This window comes from Miniopterus natalensis, chromosome 2 (assembly GCF_054644295.1).
Source record: "Miniopterus natalensis isolate mMinNat1 chromosome 2, mMinNat1.hap1, whole genome shotgun sequence".
NCBI lineage: Eukaryota > Metazoa > Chordata > Mammalia > Chiroptera > Miniopteridae > Miniopterus > Miniopterus natalensis.
The window spans coordinates 186,967,426-186,981,473 of NC_142082.1; the positions used below are offsets into that span (position 1 = coordinate 186,967,426).

General features: G+C 63.2%; 1 protein-coding gene across 2 annotated transcripts in view; it reads right to left on the reverse strand.

Annotated features, from left to right (window-relative positions):
* PLXNB2 (plexin B2) overlaps positions 1–11,071 on the reverse strand; it is a 30,208-nt gene extending 19,137 nt beyond the window's left edge. The window contains exon 1 of one of the 2 annotated variants that reach the window (XM_087815001.1): positions 10,972–11,071. The gene's annotated coding sequence lies outside the window, so the exon portion shown is untranslated. The remainder of the gene's footprint in view (positions 1–10,971) is intronic. The other variant, XM_087815002.1, reaches the window with a different exon arrangement.
* Between the last annotated feature and the right edge of the window lie 2,977 nt (positions 11,072–14,048).

Sequence of the window (14,048 nt, forward strand, 5' to 3'; positions counted from 1 at the left end):
GATTCTAGGTATCTCCACCGGTGTCTATGTGGGCACACAAGGCTTTAATTGCTGAGCCGGTTGGTCTAGAAGCCTTCCACCAAATTGAAAACAGTGGTGAAGCCATGGGGCAGGGAGGCGGGGACTGGGACAGCGAGTAACTTCATTTGCCACTTTGTGAAAATTTTTATAATATATTCTGCCCTGGCGGGGTGGCTCAGTTGGTTGGAGCGTTGTCCCATGCACCAAAAGGTCACAGGTTGGATGCCCAGTCGGGGCATACAGGGGGCAATCAACCAATGTTTCCCTCCCTCCCTCTAAAAGTCAATAAAAACATATCCTCAGGTGAGAATTTAAAAAAAAAAGAATATATTCACGGATTACTTGACTAAAGAGGTACACAGTAATAATGATTGCACTCCCCCATCCCCTCCAGCTCCACTCAGCCTCAGCAATTCCACCTTCCAGGCCCTCAGGACTCCCCCTCCCCAATGTCTCCTGGCCTATCCCAGCCCCCCACATCCAGGCTCAGCCACTGCACCTAGCATGGTGCCTCCAACAAGTCCTCCATGGTCACCCTCCATGCACATTCTGGAGAGCAGGACCCAGGGCTGGACCTATGGCAGTCCAAGGGGGACCAGAGGGGCAAGGCGGGCAGGGGGCAGGCACTTGTGCCCAGGGACAGCAGCATTTCCCTTCGGTGTTCTCAGCCCCTGGCTGAGCAGGAAAGGGTTAACCTGGAAGGAGGGACCACAGGAGTGGGGGCCCTAGAGGTGTCCTACTCAAGGGAGCCTTTGTGAAAGGAGCAAAGGCCCTCAGGGGCCAAACCACAGGGTGTCAGGACAGGTAGCCTCATGAGAAAGCTAGGACCAGCCCAGCCTCAAAGCTGCTGCAGGTACAGGTGCAGGTGCAGGTGCAGGTGCAGGCTACACTCGGGTCCACAGCACACACATGGCACAGGGGATGCACACCTGCCGCCTCAAAGGGTCAGTCATGCCGGCCTCCGCCTCCCTGTGCCCCATGCCTGCTCCCAAGACCTCAGCCCCCCACAAGCCCATGCCCCTGTGGTGTGTCTGCTGCAGGCAAGGCCAAGGGAGGCTGGCTTCTTCCAAAGGACATCTTCCTGAGCCCCCACGTGCCCACCAGTCCATCCCCCACAACCACCCCTACCAGGGGCCCCACATGCCCACCAGTCCATCCCCCACAACCACCCCTACCAGGGTCCTGACCAGGCTGAGCCCCCATTTCAGACCCTCCCAGAAGCAGCCCATGGATTTCTCCTCCCAACACTTCCTACAGAATGAAACCAGGGCCTTTCCTAATTTAAGGGTGCCTCTGCTCTCAGTCACCCAGTCCTGGCCCCCAGCTTCTCTCACCTTCTCCAGCCCACCTCCAATAGCTAGCCTCTGTGTCCAGCTCTCAGAAGGGTCACTCTCAGTATCCTCAGAAGACTGCTCTCATGAGTGCCCACTAGCCCCTGAGGCCACAGCTGGCCCCTTAATACCCAGCCACATACATACCTGCTGCAGCTGCACAGAGGGGCCTCAAAGAGCAGAACTCTGGAGCCAGTCTATTGGGTTCAAACCCCAGCTCTGTCATTTTCTACCTGGGTTCATGGGCTATTTAGGAAGCTACACTGTGCCTCAGTTTCCCCACATATAACATGGGGGTAGTAACACCGTGGACCCCAGTGAGCTGCCATGCAGTGTGTGGAAATCCTTATGGCTGTGCCTGCAGTGAAGGAGGTACTCAGGATGTCACCATGTCTCTGTACCTCCCCTAGAAAACTCCTATCCATCCCTCAGAGCCCTGAGACACTCATCCTGCCTGGCCCTGCAGATCAGCACTTATCCTCTATGGTCTATAACCTTCACAGATGGACCCTCCGTGAGCAAGGTGTAAACACAAGATCTGGCAGGGTGGACAGTTGTGGGTCTGAGCCCAATGAACCAGGCAGGGGGTAATGCCCAGTGGAGGGAGCCAAAAGCACATGTATCCCCTACAGCTGGTCCCCAAACCTCACACACACAGTAGTGTCTCCTCTCCCAGCCAGAGCACTAGAGGGACAGGGACTGCCCAGGGAGTCAAGGCCTCTCCTCCACACACAGACTGCTGGGAAGCCGCTTGCCAATCGGGTCCCTGGGGCACCCTCCCCAGGGTCCAACTTCCTCTAACCAGCAGCTGCCAGGCCCCTTGTACAGGTGGGATCCGCCCCCACCCCAACAGGCAAAGGTAAACAGGGGGTGCCTAAGGAGGAAGGGCAGAGTCCTCCTCACTCCGGACCAGACCCAGGGCTGGGGGCTGCATGCGGCCCTTCCCCGGGTCTCCGTCCCACCTGCAGGAGGGCTCTGAGGTGTGGGCCACAGTCGGGGGTTCTTCCCACTATTTCAGGCAAACACAGATGGAGCAATTTCTTACGATTAAAAGCGAAACGCTGGAAAGCAGCAGGCCAGAGAGCAGAGGTCCAGCAAAGGCACCTGATGGGGACTCGGGCATGAGCAGGCGGGTGAAGGCTCGGCCAGGTAGGGACAGGCCCAGGTGAGGACAGCTGCAGCCCAGACCCTAGGCACGTGGGGGGCCTAACACTGTGGAGGGCACCGGGGACCCCAAAGTGGGGGGGCGGGGCTGAGCGAGCCAGCCCGACAGCGAGGCTGGGGCCAGGCCTGGCCGAGGGGCTCGCAGGGCGAGGGGCTGGCGCGCCCCCAGCCGCCGGGCGCGCCGCAGGGGGGCCGCCCCTCCCCCGCCGGCAGCTGGCAGCCCGGGCCCGGGGCCTCCGCGCTCCGCTCGGGCGACGAAAATGCAAATCGGCAATTAGCCGGGAGCGCCGAACAAATCGGAGGAGACAAAACCGCGCGGCAGCCGGCGGCCCGCACCCCGGGCCTCGGCCGTTTTCCAGACGCGCGCGAGGGAGGGGTGCGAGGGGGTGTCTGCCGGGCGGGGTCAAAGTTCGGCGCCGGGAGCCGCTCCCCACCCCAAACGGCTCACCCGGGGCGGCGCGGCGGGTGCTGCGCGTCCCTCCGGGCAGGCCCAGGGCCGGGCAGGGCGCTGCGGGCGCCGGCGCCACCAGACTCCCCGGGGAGCCACCGTGGGGCGCGGCCCCCGCCGCAGCCGCACACTCGGAGGGGAGCACGCGGGCCCCACGCGAGCCCCCCCGCGCCCCGGGCCGCGCCGGGCCGCCAGTTACGACGGCGGCGGCCACGTGGGCACCGGGCACCGTCCCCGCGGAGCGCGCACCTGCAGCCGGGCACTGCCAGGCTCCCCTCCAGCCATTACCTGCCTTAGGCCTCTTGGCTCCGTCCCCGGCCCCAGGGTCGGCCCCAGGGTCGGCCCCCCTCCGCTGCCGGCCAATCCGGCACTTCAGCCCCAGCAGCCGCCCGCCGGACCCGGGAGCCGGGCAGGGCCTGCGCGCCCAGACTCACCCCGCAGGAAGGCCAAGGTCTCCCGCGCAACCACCTGGGAGCCGGGTGGGGCTGGGCGGGGCCCTGGGGACACTCTGACGTGGTGGCCGAGTCTTGCGTCAGCGCCACCAGAGCCTCCCACAGGACCCCTCCCAGGTATAGGGTGTCACCACCCCCTCCCACGGCCTTGGCTTCTGGGGCCGGTTCCTCCCTCCGGCAGCCTGGACCCTGGGCCAGGTTGTCCAACCCCGGCCTGAGCTGGAGAGGGCTAGTCAGTCTCCCCTGCAGTCTGGGCTCTGGGTCCCAGTATGAAGTCACTCCAGGTGGATGGCAGTGAGGGGGTCACAGGCCCAAGACCCAAGGCCAAGGGGAGCGTGCCCAGAGATCCGGGATCCCATCCCCAGTTCAGCCTGGGCCACCTCTCCAGCTTCCGATGCCGAGGCCGCTTCCTGGAGTGTATCCAGGCCCCTCTCAGCCCCTCTGGGGCCTGAAGTCACTGTCACCAGGATATCAGCATCTAGCTCCTGTCCTCAGGTGTCTCAAGAGCTCCTTGGCAAAGCCCCTGCCCCTCCCTCCATAACGACGGCAGCCGTGTAATTGTGGGTGCAGGCCCAGCCTGGGACCCCATGCTGCTGGTCATCAGGCCACTTTCCTGTCTCCATTGCTCCATCACTGCCTAACAGTGTCAATGTGGCTTAGAAAAACCTGAGAACAGTGTCAGTAAATTATTCTGTTACTCAAATAACCACCTGAGCCGGGCCCACAGCCCTCTCCTCCTCAGGACAGGGCGGATTCAACAGGTTCTGATGCCATGCCCCCTAGAGATCCACCCCTCCCCTAACTGCCCCTTGGGAGTCCCAGCCACCACTGTGTTCCAGTTGGAAACTGTGTGGGCCCCCTCCTTGGTCTCCCCACTCCAGCCTCCTGCGGATGCCCCCCGATCCCATCAGAACATTTTTCAGCTCAGTGTCCTCCATTGACTTCCCCATGCTTATGGGGGACACCCAGACTGGGGCCTGGTGACCTGTGCCATCTGCTCAGCCCAAAGCTCCTGAGAACTTCCTGGGTGCCACTAAAGGTGCTGTGTGCTGCACATGGAAACGAGTCCCCAGCCTCCAGTGTCCAGGAGCCCCTGTGGGGCCCCCAGCAGCTCAAGCCGCCCTGGCACACAGCAACCTCAGTCCGCACTTGAAGAATATACAGAAAAGAAGGGGCTGGGACTCAGGCAGGTGTGGACACTCTCCAGAGATAACCTCACCAGTGATTGGCCGTTGTCAGATTGAGAGGGACAGGAAGAGGGGTGAGAGGTAGAAGGGGCCAGATTTGGGCTGGGCGGGGCAGGCACTGGAGGGTGCCCTCTGGCCACCATGGGGAAGAAGCAGTCCAGACAGCTACCCAACCGCAGAAGGGGCTCCTGGGTGCCCAGCTGAGCGCCCTACCCCACATCCAAGCAAGGAGAGGCGGGGGGCAGTCCTGTGGATATTCAGGGCTCAATGACAAGCACTGGGGTCTGACTCCCTGCCTACCAGCACCCACCCCACCTCTGAGCTGCCCACACTCATCTCTTTTGCAGGCTCACCTCCCACAGCTGGCTGGATGTTGTTGGCCATGGCAGCCTCAGGCTTTGGGTGGCTGCAGCTGACCCAGGACCACCTCCACCCAAAGCCCCCTTTCTGGGCCTTGTGTAAGAGGTGGGGTTGGGGAGTGGGGTGGGCGTGAGGGGCTGACGGGTAAGGGCGAAAGCAAGTGAGGAGTAAGCGAGGCCTATAATCTCCCCGTCAGTCTGTCAGTGCCTCGGCGGTCACCCTAGCCCTGCCTCCTCCATCACAAGCGGAACCCCACAATTAGCCTGGGGCACTGTGCCAAACAGGCATGCCAGCCCCCACTCATATCCATGTGACCACACATGGGCAGGCACACATGTCTGTGATGGCAATGGGGGCCCTGTCAACAGGGGTCCTACCTACCACCACCACCGAGAGGGACCCCAGGACAGAGAGCCCAAGAGAGGTACCCCAGACCCGGACACTTGGGCTGTGAGAGGCTGTGGGTGGGAAGAGTCTGTCCAGTCCCAGCACTGGGTCAGCCCAGAATGCCCAGAGGGGCAGAGAGGCCTGGCAAAGCTGGTCAGGCCTAGAGCTGGCCTGGATGGAGGGACCATGTAGAGCTGGCCTGGAGGGAGGGAGGGACCACATTGGGAAAAGCACAGGGAACAAACAGTGCAAATATCCTGTCCACATGAGGCTGGGGGCCTGGTGAGGTGTACAGTGCTCGGGGTGCTGGACAGGGTCTGGAGGCCAGGCCAGTAGGACAGTGGGCAGGAACACACACAACAAACACTAGGGGCTTTGGGAGGTCAGACTGGGAGTTCCAAGTGAGGAAATGCCCCGGCCTCCCTGGGATGCACCCAGGAGGAGCCCCAGCTCCCTGGGATCAGGCCCACTTCCTTCCACATCAGTGGGTTACTCAGTTGAGCAAGGAGCTGCCACACACAGGGATGGAGCCAGAGGCCATCCCCAGGAAGCACAGCTGGGCCTGGGGGACAGACCTATGTGGGCCTTCCCCTTCCCCTCCTTCTCCTTGGGTTTCCATTCTCCATCCTGACATCTTTTCCTAGGGCCTGAGGTACCCGAGGGTAGCCCCCTAAATCAGGCTGGGGTTGGGTCCCCTGGCTAGTCTGAGGAGCCTCTGCAAGGCTGGAAGGGAGCAAGGAGACCAAGCTGGAGCCCTCCTCCCACAGCCTGGCCCCACCCCTGCCCCCACCCCTACCCTCACTCCTGCCAAATCTCAGGCTGGACTGAAAATGGCCCTGTTCCCCTTCCCTGCAGAGGCCACTAGCCTCCCCTCGGCAGTGTCCTGGGCCCTGGTACTCCTCCAAAGCAGGCCCCCAATTATTTTTTTAAAAATATATCTTTATTGATTTCAGAGAGAGGAAGAGAGAGGGAGAGAGAGAGAGAAATATCAATGATGAGAGAGTCATTGATCGACTGCCTCCTGCACGCCCCGACCTGGGATCGAGCCCGCAACCTGGGCATGTGCCCTGACAGGGAATCGAACCCTCAATCTCTTGGATTCAGGTCGATGCTCAACCACTGAGCCATGCCTGTCCGGGCAAGGCCCCCAATTCTGAAAACACCCTTGGGTGGAGGTGGGGAACTAGAATTCACAAAGGCCCAGAACCCCACCTCTAACGGGATCTCAAACCCTCACTTCTCCATAGCTGGGCCTCCACATTGTCCAGGTCACCCCACAGCCTCTGCACCACACACGCCACAGGCCCCCTTGCACCCCAAGACAGAACCACCCTCCCTGGCCTCTCAGGGCTGTTCCCAGCCTCTGCCCAGCACCCCTCCCCCAGCACTCAAAGACCCAGGTGAGGACAGCACCAGCCCCCAGTGGGCACCAAGCCAATCATCTCTTCCCACTGTTACCCAAGCTGCCCAAAGCACTCCTGCTGTGGCCTCTGGAACAGCCTCAGCCTTCAGTAGCCAAGCAGGGTGCCTGGAGGGAAGCCAATGGCGTCCCCCAGCAAGGCCCCGATCCAACCCGAAGCCCACACCCTGCACAGGTGGTGTGCTGGCTCAGTGGCCTCAGACCAGAGCCGAGAGCCAGCTTAGAGAGCCCAGGCCCTACACAGGACCAGTGGCCGGAACTGTCCCCGCCTGGGGCGCAGACGCCCCTGCCTGGCTTCCATGTTGACACAGGTGCCTCCTGTAAGGCTGACACGAAACCCTTTTCCTTTCTTGTCTTCCTGAGAAGGGAGCCCAGCTGCGGCCCAGAGATCTGAGCTCACCACCTCACCTCTCAGCCCAGAGCCCAAGTGGGAACTGCGGACCACACTGGGGGGGGGGGCACCCCAGGAATCCGGTCTCCACACCCAGAAGTGAAATGCCCAGGGCAGGGCTGATGGCAGAGTTGGGGTCAGGACCCAGGCTGCACCCAAAAGGCCTCCCTCCCTGTCCCCTCTCCAAGGCCCTTGCCCCCACCAAGCCAGGACTCATCTGGCACCCAGATGGGGAACTGCCAGATTTCAGAAGTCACACAACCCCAGGGTATGAGGAGAGGTGTGGGCACTGAGCTGGGCCCTGCTGCCCCTGGTCCCAGCCCAGCGCCACAGGATACCAGGCACTGAGGCGGGTGGTAGTCATGTGGGGGGAAGTGGGGTGAAGACCCTCTCTGTGTGGAAAGAGTGGCTGAGAGGGCGACAAGGTGGGGAAACAGAAACCCCAGCTCCAGGTCCAGGCCAGCCCAGGCTTCTCCCTTTATACAGACATTGAGGTGGGGTTGCACTGGGTGGGGCAGGGCAGACTTGCAGGTGTCCCCATGAGCAGTGTGGCCGCCATCCCTGGCCACCTGGGCTGGTGAACAGCAGAGCAGAGTAATGCAGACGACTGAATTTGGTTGGGCCCTGGGGTGGGCCCTGGGGAAGAGCCTCAGAGCCCTTCAGGTACCACTGTGGTGTGCAGAGGTGTGGGAGAGCCAGAGGGCAGCTGCACCTGTAGGGGGAACCTAGACAGGGATGGGTTCTTGCCTCATGCCCTGGGTCAGACAGAAGCGGGAGCCAGCAAGGGGATGTGAAACCACTGAGGGGAAGAACTGGAGAGAACAGGGAAGAGGAGGTGCCAGTGCCCCCTGTGCCCCTCACCCACCAATGACAGGCCAGGCCAAAGGCATTTAGCTGGAGGCCCCACCCCAAACACAAATAGTCATTAGCTTCAGGGAAAGGGACTTGGCCCAGCCCCCCAACACCAACCAGTGACTTGAGGAGCCTACTGTACCTGCCCCCAGGCCCTGAATCTGCCTCTGCCTTACCAAGGGAGTTGAGGGTGGGGGAACGCCCCCCCTTTTGATGGAACAGGCCTAGGACAGCTCCCCTCCCCCATCACTGGCACCCAGTTTTCCTGGCACTAGTCCAAGGCAGCTCCTCAACAGGGTAGAAAGGCTCATTCCCCACCCAGAAGACCAGGGACCTGTTGCTGCAGCAAGAAAAACTGAGGCAGGACATGAGTAAGGACTTCCTGCTCCCAAGGAGACAGCCTTGGTGGCAGAGGGCCTTGGCACCACCTACCACACCCACAACCCTGGCCCGGGCCCCAGGATGGGGCAGGGAACAGAATACCATGATGTCTTCAGAATGGCCTAGGTCCATGGGATGGCTCCTGGGGGGAGAGGGGCCAATGGCATATGGACCCTCCCCAGGCTGCCAGCCCACCCCTGTGCCTTCCAATCCCATCTCTTCTGCTCCACTTGCCTGGGCTGGGGCCAGGCCCCTGGCCTTCCTGTACTTTCCCCAGCTGCTGGCTCTCCTCTTCAGTGAGGTCCCTACAAGGGCTGCCGAGAACATGGCTTCAGGCACACACAGCACGAACCCAGACCCATCAATGGCCTCAGTCTCCTCACCTGTGGGGCCCCTCACCTGTGGGATGGGCTGATAGGCACCACATCCAAGTGGGGCCATACATGGAGGGTGAGAACTCGGCTTTCGGAGGGGCTTGGAGGGAGGCTGTGCAGGTCAGCTGCTCCTCAATGGGTTAGTCAGGGGGTAGTGGGTGGCCTGAGCTTCAGCCCACGGGAGATCCCAGTGCCCCACCCTAAGCAGTCTCAGTCACACCCATACCTGCTCCCAGTCATCTCTGGGAAGCACAGGGTGTGAATAACCCACCCAAGGTGTGTCCCTGAGCCTAGCTCAAGGCCAAATGCATGGCTCAAGGGCCTCTGGAGATGAAGGGGGTCCTCCAGCTGAGCCCCTTGGACAGGGCTCAGGGCTCCTCCTGCCCCACAGACTCCCCAAGGCTGGCGGGGCAGGGCCTGCTGGGGCCAACCCTGGGCGTTCTCCAACCAAGGGTGACGCATCCCCTCCCACCCCTCCCATCCCGAGGACCGACGACCGGTCTGAGCGGCCTCTGAACAGCCTGGGGGGGGGGGATGGGGGAACTGCCCAGACTCGCCCATGGATTCTTCCTCCTGGGGCTCTCAACCCACAGCCCCGGAAGTGGATCCCTCTTCCAGGCTGCAGCCTCCCCCCTTGGGTGGCTGGACATGGCTGGATAATCCAAAATAATTCCTTCTTGGCAGGCGGCCGGCGGGGGAGGGGGACTCGAATTCCAAACCCAGCTTTTCTCAGCAACTTCCCTCCCCTCCTGGGGTGAGGAACTCCTGGCCAGACCTCAGGCTTCCTGCCACCCTCAGACTGGGCCCCCACTAGGTATGGTGGGAGGAGGTGGGGGGCTTAGATCTGCTGAGCCCACCTGCTCCTGCTCAGTCTTCTCTGGGAATTCCAAAAAGCTGTCACACCACAAAAATACCCAGCAGGCTGGGCCCAGCCCCTGCTGGTCCTACCCTCCTGGGGACCCTCAGGGCAGAAAAGGCAAAGCCCCTCCCGCCCTCTGTCCACCTCTCAGGCCCTCCAATGGCTCTCCTCTCCAAGCTAGGGTAACATCAGAGCATGGGGTGGGCTGAGAACCCCCCCACCTCTTGGCTGCGGAGCTCTCCCACTCTCCACAGGACATAGCTCTGGGAGGGGGGGTGGAGCCCAGAGGCTGAAGTTAGACATGAAAGGGGAGCTCCCTAGAGAGCCCCTCAAGCCCCAGAACATTCCACCAGCTTTGAGGCCCAGCCTCACCACCCAGTCCTGACCCCCACCACAAGCCACGGTGGACACAGGGACCCCTTCACTCCTTTTCCAAGTTGCTGGGAAGAGAAGCCTGTGAGATGGCAGGAAGCTCTGGGGCTCTTGAGCTCAGGGGCCCCTCAAGTCGGCCAAGCAGCCTGAGCACAGAGCGGTGGGAAAGGCCTATCCGAGACGGCTTCCTGAAGGAGGAAGCATATAGAGGTGAAGGGCCAGAGGGTGAGGGCCCAAGCGCTGAGCACACCCCCACCCCTGCCCAGCTCCGAGACTTCCTGGGCCCCTGGGTGTCCACCCAAGCGCCACACCAACAAACCACAACAGGAACTGTCCAACCAGGCCCAGGGCCACCAGGACTTCCAGATGCCAGGCTGGACCGCCCCCGGCCCAACTCAGGACCCCCGCACCGCCTTCCAGCCTGGTCAGGCCTAGCCCAGACCCTCCTGGCACAGAGCCCCAGGAAGTGTGTGGGGGACGGGGGGCCAAGGCCTGAAGACAGGTCCAGCCCCGTGGGAAAAGCCCGGCTTGGCCACCCTAAAACCATGGCTGGGTGGGTGGGCCCGGGAGCTCTGGCACAACTCGGGCGATCTCTGCCCTGGGCACGAACCTCAGTGGCTGAAGAGACGGGGGCACGGGCGGGGAGAGGCTCGGGAAGCAGAGCCCGAGCGAGAGGCTCCCGGGGACGGGCGGCGGGAGGGGCCGCGGAGCCCCGCTGGGGACCTCGGCTGAGCCAGGCCCGCGCCCCCGCGCCGCGACCCCTCCCGCCCCCGAGACCCTGGGTCGGGAGCGGCCCGTCCCAGCCGGCTGGACACACGGACGGCGGCCAAGGCCCGAGGCGCCCTGCACGGAGCGCGGCCGCCCGGTCCCCTCGCCCCGCGCGCCGCAGGCCGGGGCGCAGCAGCGCTAATGGCGAAGCGCCCCCCCCGACCAGCGCGGTCGCCCGCGGGCCCTGTACCCCGATCTCAGTACCTGCACGTCCGCCGCCAAGACTCGATGGCGCCCGGGCCGCGATCGGCGGTGCGCTCCGGCCCGCGCCGCTGCCATGGAGACGGGCCTTTGTGTGGCCGAGGAGGGGCCGGAGCGCGGGAGCCGCGGCCCCGCCCCCGGCAGGGGAGGGGAGGGGAGGGGAGGGGGAGGGGAGGGGAGGGGGAGGAGGGGAGGGGAGGGGAGGGGGAGGAGGGGAGGGGAGGGGAGGGGGAGGAGGGGAGGGGAGGGGAGGGGGAGGAGGGGAGGGGAGGGGAGGGGGAGGGAGGGGAGGGGGAAGGGGAGGGGGAGGGAGGGGCTGGAGGAGGGCGGGGGAGGGGAGAGGGAAGGGAGAGGGAAGGGAGGGGGAGGCGGGGGAGGCGGGGGGAAGGGGAGGGGAGGGAGGGGGGCGGGGGGGGCGGGGAGAGGTCCCGGGGGGGAGGGGCGGCCGCGCTGCGCCCCCGCGCCCCTAGCGCCCCGTGCGTCCGGGCGTGGGGCAGGGCCGGCCCTTCCTGGCCCGGTTCTCCTCGGGCAGCGAGCGCCCCGCGGCCTGGCCACCGCCCCGGGAGCGCGGGTCCCACGGGAGCCCCGGCCCCGGCACTAAGGGAGCGCGCCCGGCCAGAGGGAGGACCCCGGTGCCCTCGCGGTTCTCTCGAGCACCCCGAGCCCTAGACTGGGGACAGGCCGGCCATACCCCTGCCTTTTCCAGGGGTGGAGGCTGCTGGTCCCTAACCCGGTCCTAGGAGCCTCTGCACCCCTCGACCTCGTAGGGAAAAAGGCCCTGGGGGTCACCTTACAAACTAATCTGTGGCTCCCAGCTGCCCTCCCCCACCCCAGGCGGGGCCCCTGGGGACGGGACCCAGGACCCACCAGCGGGTCTTTCAGTGCTTGGAGGTGGGTGGTGAGCCAGAGCCTTTCCCGGGCTCCCAGCTCTGTGCTTGAGCTTGCCCCACTTATGGCCTGGGGCCTTCTGGATTCCAGAGGTGGGGACCCTGTGTGCTCCTGCCGGCCCCTCCTGGGCCGTCTGCAGGACGGGACAGGGGGTGGTGAGCAGCTGTTGGGGACCCAGGGAAGATTAGCACCAAACCTAACCCACACCCTCACACTGGGATGTCCCCTCCTTGCAGTCAGTCTGCTTCCTTCTGTGGCCTCCCCACCCTCAGGCATCTCCTCCCATGCTCCCCACCCCTGGGACCTGACCCCCAGATGAAGCATTTAGGATAGGAGGGTGTCACTCCTTTCAGCATCTCAGCTGCCCTCCCACCCCAACCAGCCAGGCCAGACTTTCACCCTTTCAGCCCTGAAGCACATCTATACCATGCCCACCCAGCCCCCACCACAGGGGACCCCAAAATTACCAGTGTCTGACAGAGATGCCGATTTTTTATCAAAAAGGGAAGTTAAAACGCACAGTGTGGTCACAGGACATTTTAATACCATAAACATGGGAAGGCCACTATGCCAAGACTAAAGGAATCTTTAAATAGAGTGCAGGAAGCTCGGGGGTGAAGTGTCCTTCCTGTCCTGGAGCAGCCGCTGCATCTCTGCCCCACTGCACCCAGGCCACTACCCCAGGCCCTCCAACCGCAAGACGCTGAATAAGCCAAGCACAGCACCCTCTCCCACGCAGTGGCCCCTGCTTATCCAGGCCTTTCTGCCCTCAGGGCTCTGCTGGGGCACAGGACACAGGACGTCTGCTTTTGACCCATCTACCCCTTCCTCCCCCCTCAGTATCCCCCCATTGGGTTATAGTGAGGGGCCCCAGGCCTGGCACTGTCTCCTGACAGTGGAGTTAGGGGTTAGGGGTTAGAGGTTAGGATTAGGCTTGCAAGAGGACCGAGCGAGGGCAGCTGATGGTAGGGCCTTTCTTGGAGAGGCCAGAGAGCCAGCCAGTCACAAGGAAGGTACTAGTGCCCTTGCAGACCCCCTTGGAGACTAGGCCCTTAGTGGGAAGGCCACCCCTCCAGACCAGACAGCCAGGAGCAGGCTGCTAAGAGTGGCGTTTGGGGCCGATGCAGAACCTTTCTCACTCCAGGGCCTCCAGCTTGTTCCTTCTGAAAAAATGGATTTACTGCCTCTGCCTGCCTCTGCTGTGTTCTGGTCTCAACTGTCCTGTAGACTGGGGACAATGACAGGGTGTCCTGGGCTGTGGTCAGGGCCAGACAAGCTGACACAAGAAGCTCTGAGACTAGCACGGCTGCCACCAGGCCCCAGTGGGGGCTCCATCCAGGGGCACAGACTGAGTGGGGGCTTCAGGAGGGACAGAAACCTCCACCCCACCTGTGCCCACTCATTCTGCCAGGACTGGCTCAAGGAGATGGCAGAGCCCTGTGCAGGCCTGGCCCAGCCCCTCAGGTGAGGGGTCTGAGGGTGGGAGGTGGGGAGACTTACCCGCAGGTTCACAGCTCTGGGTCCATGCCTCACACCCACCCTTCCACTGGCTTACACTGCTGTCACCCTGTGCTGAGTTGTGACAGCGCTGGAAGCAGCGCTGGGCCTGGCTGGGGAGTGCACCACCTCTGAGAGCTTGGTGCCCAGAGGTTGCTGTGGCTGCAGAGGGCTCTGGCTGGGGTGAGCAAGTCCAGCTGAGTCCAGAGCCACTCAGGCTACACACGGAGGTGGACGGACACAGGGTAACTCAAGTGCCTGTCAGTGGAGTAATCTCATGGGGCAGAGGGAAGAGACGTTCCTGGGATGGAACCTGGGACAATGTCCTGGAGGGTGGGGGCCAATGACTAGGCCCCACACTTCCCCCTAGTGGCCTCCCAAGGAACAAAGAACCAGGCAGCCAAGCTCCTCACCCCTCCCAAGCCCCTAGCCCCAGGCAAGATGGTGGGTGGGCTGTGTCAGGAGGGGTTCTGCTTGTCAGCTGCCTTTTTCTGTCCTTCAGTCCCGGGCTGGGCAGCCTGGTGAGGCTAGACACATCAAATGCAATGCCTGGGACCCCACAGGACTCAGGCAGATGGGTACCTGGAGGGGGCAGTGGCCCCAGGCCCAGAGCAGCAAGGCTCACAGCAAGCTCCCCACCCCCCCCCAGCTTGTAGCCCTGCAGAGGGCAGGTGGGGCCCAGGGGGAGGTGAGGC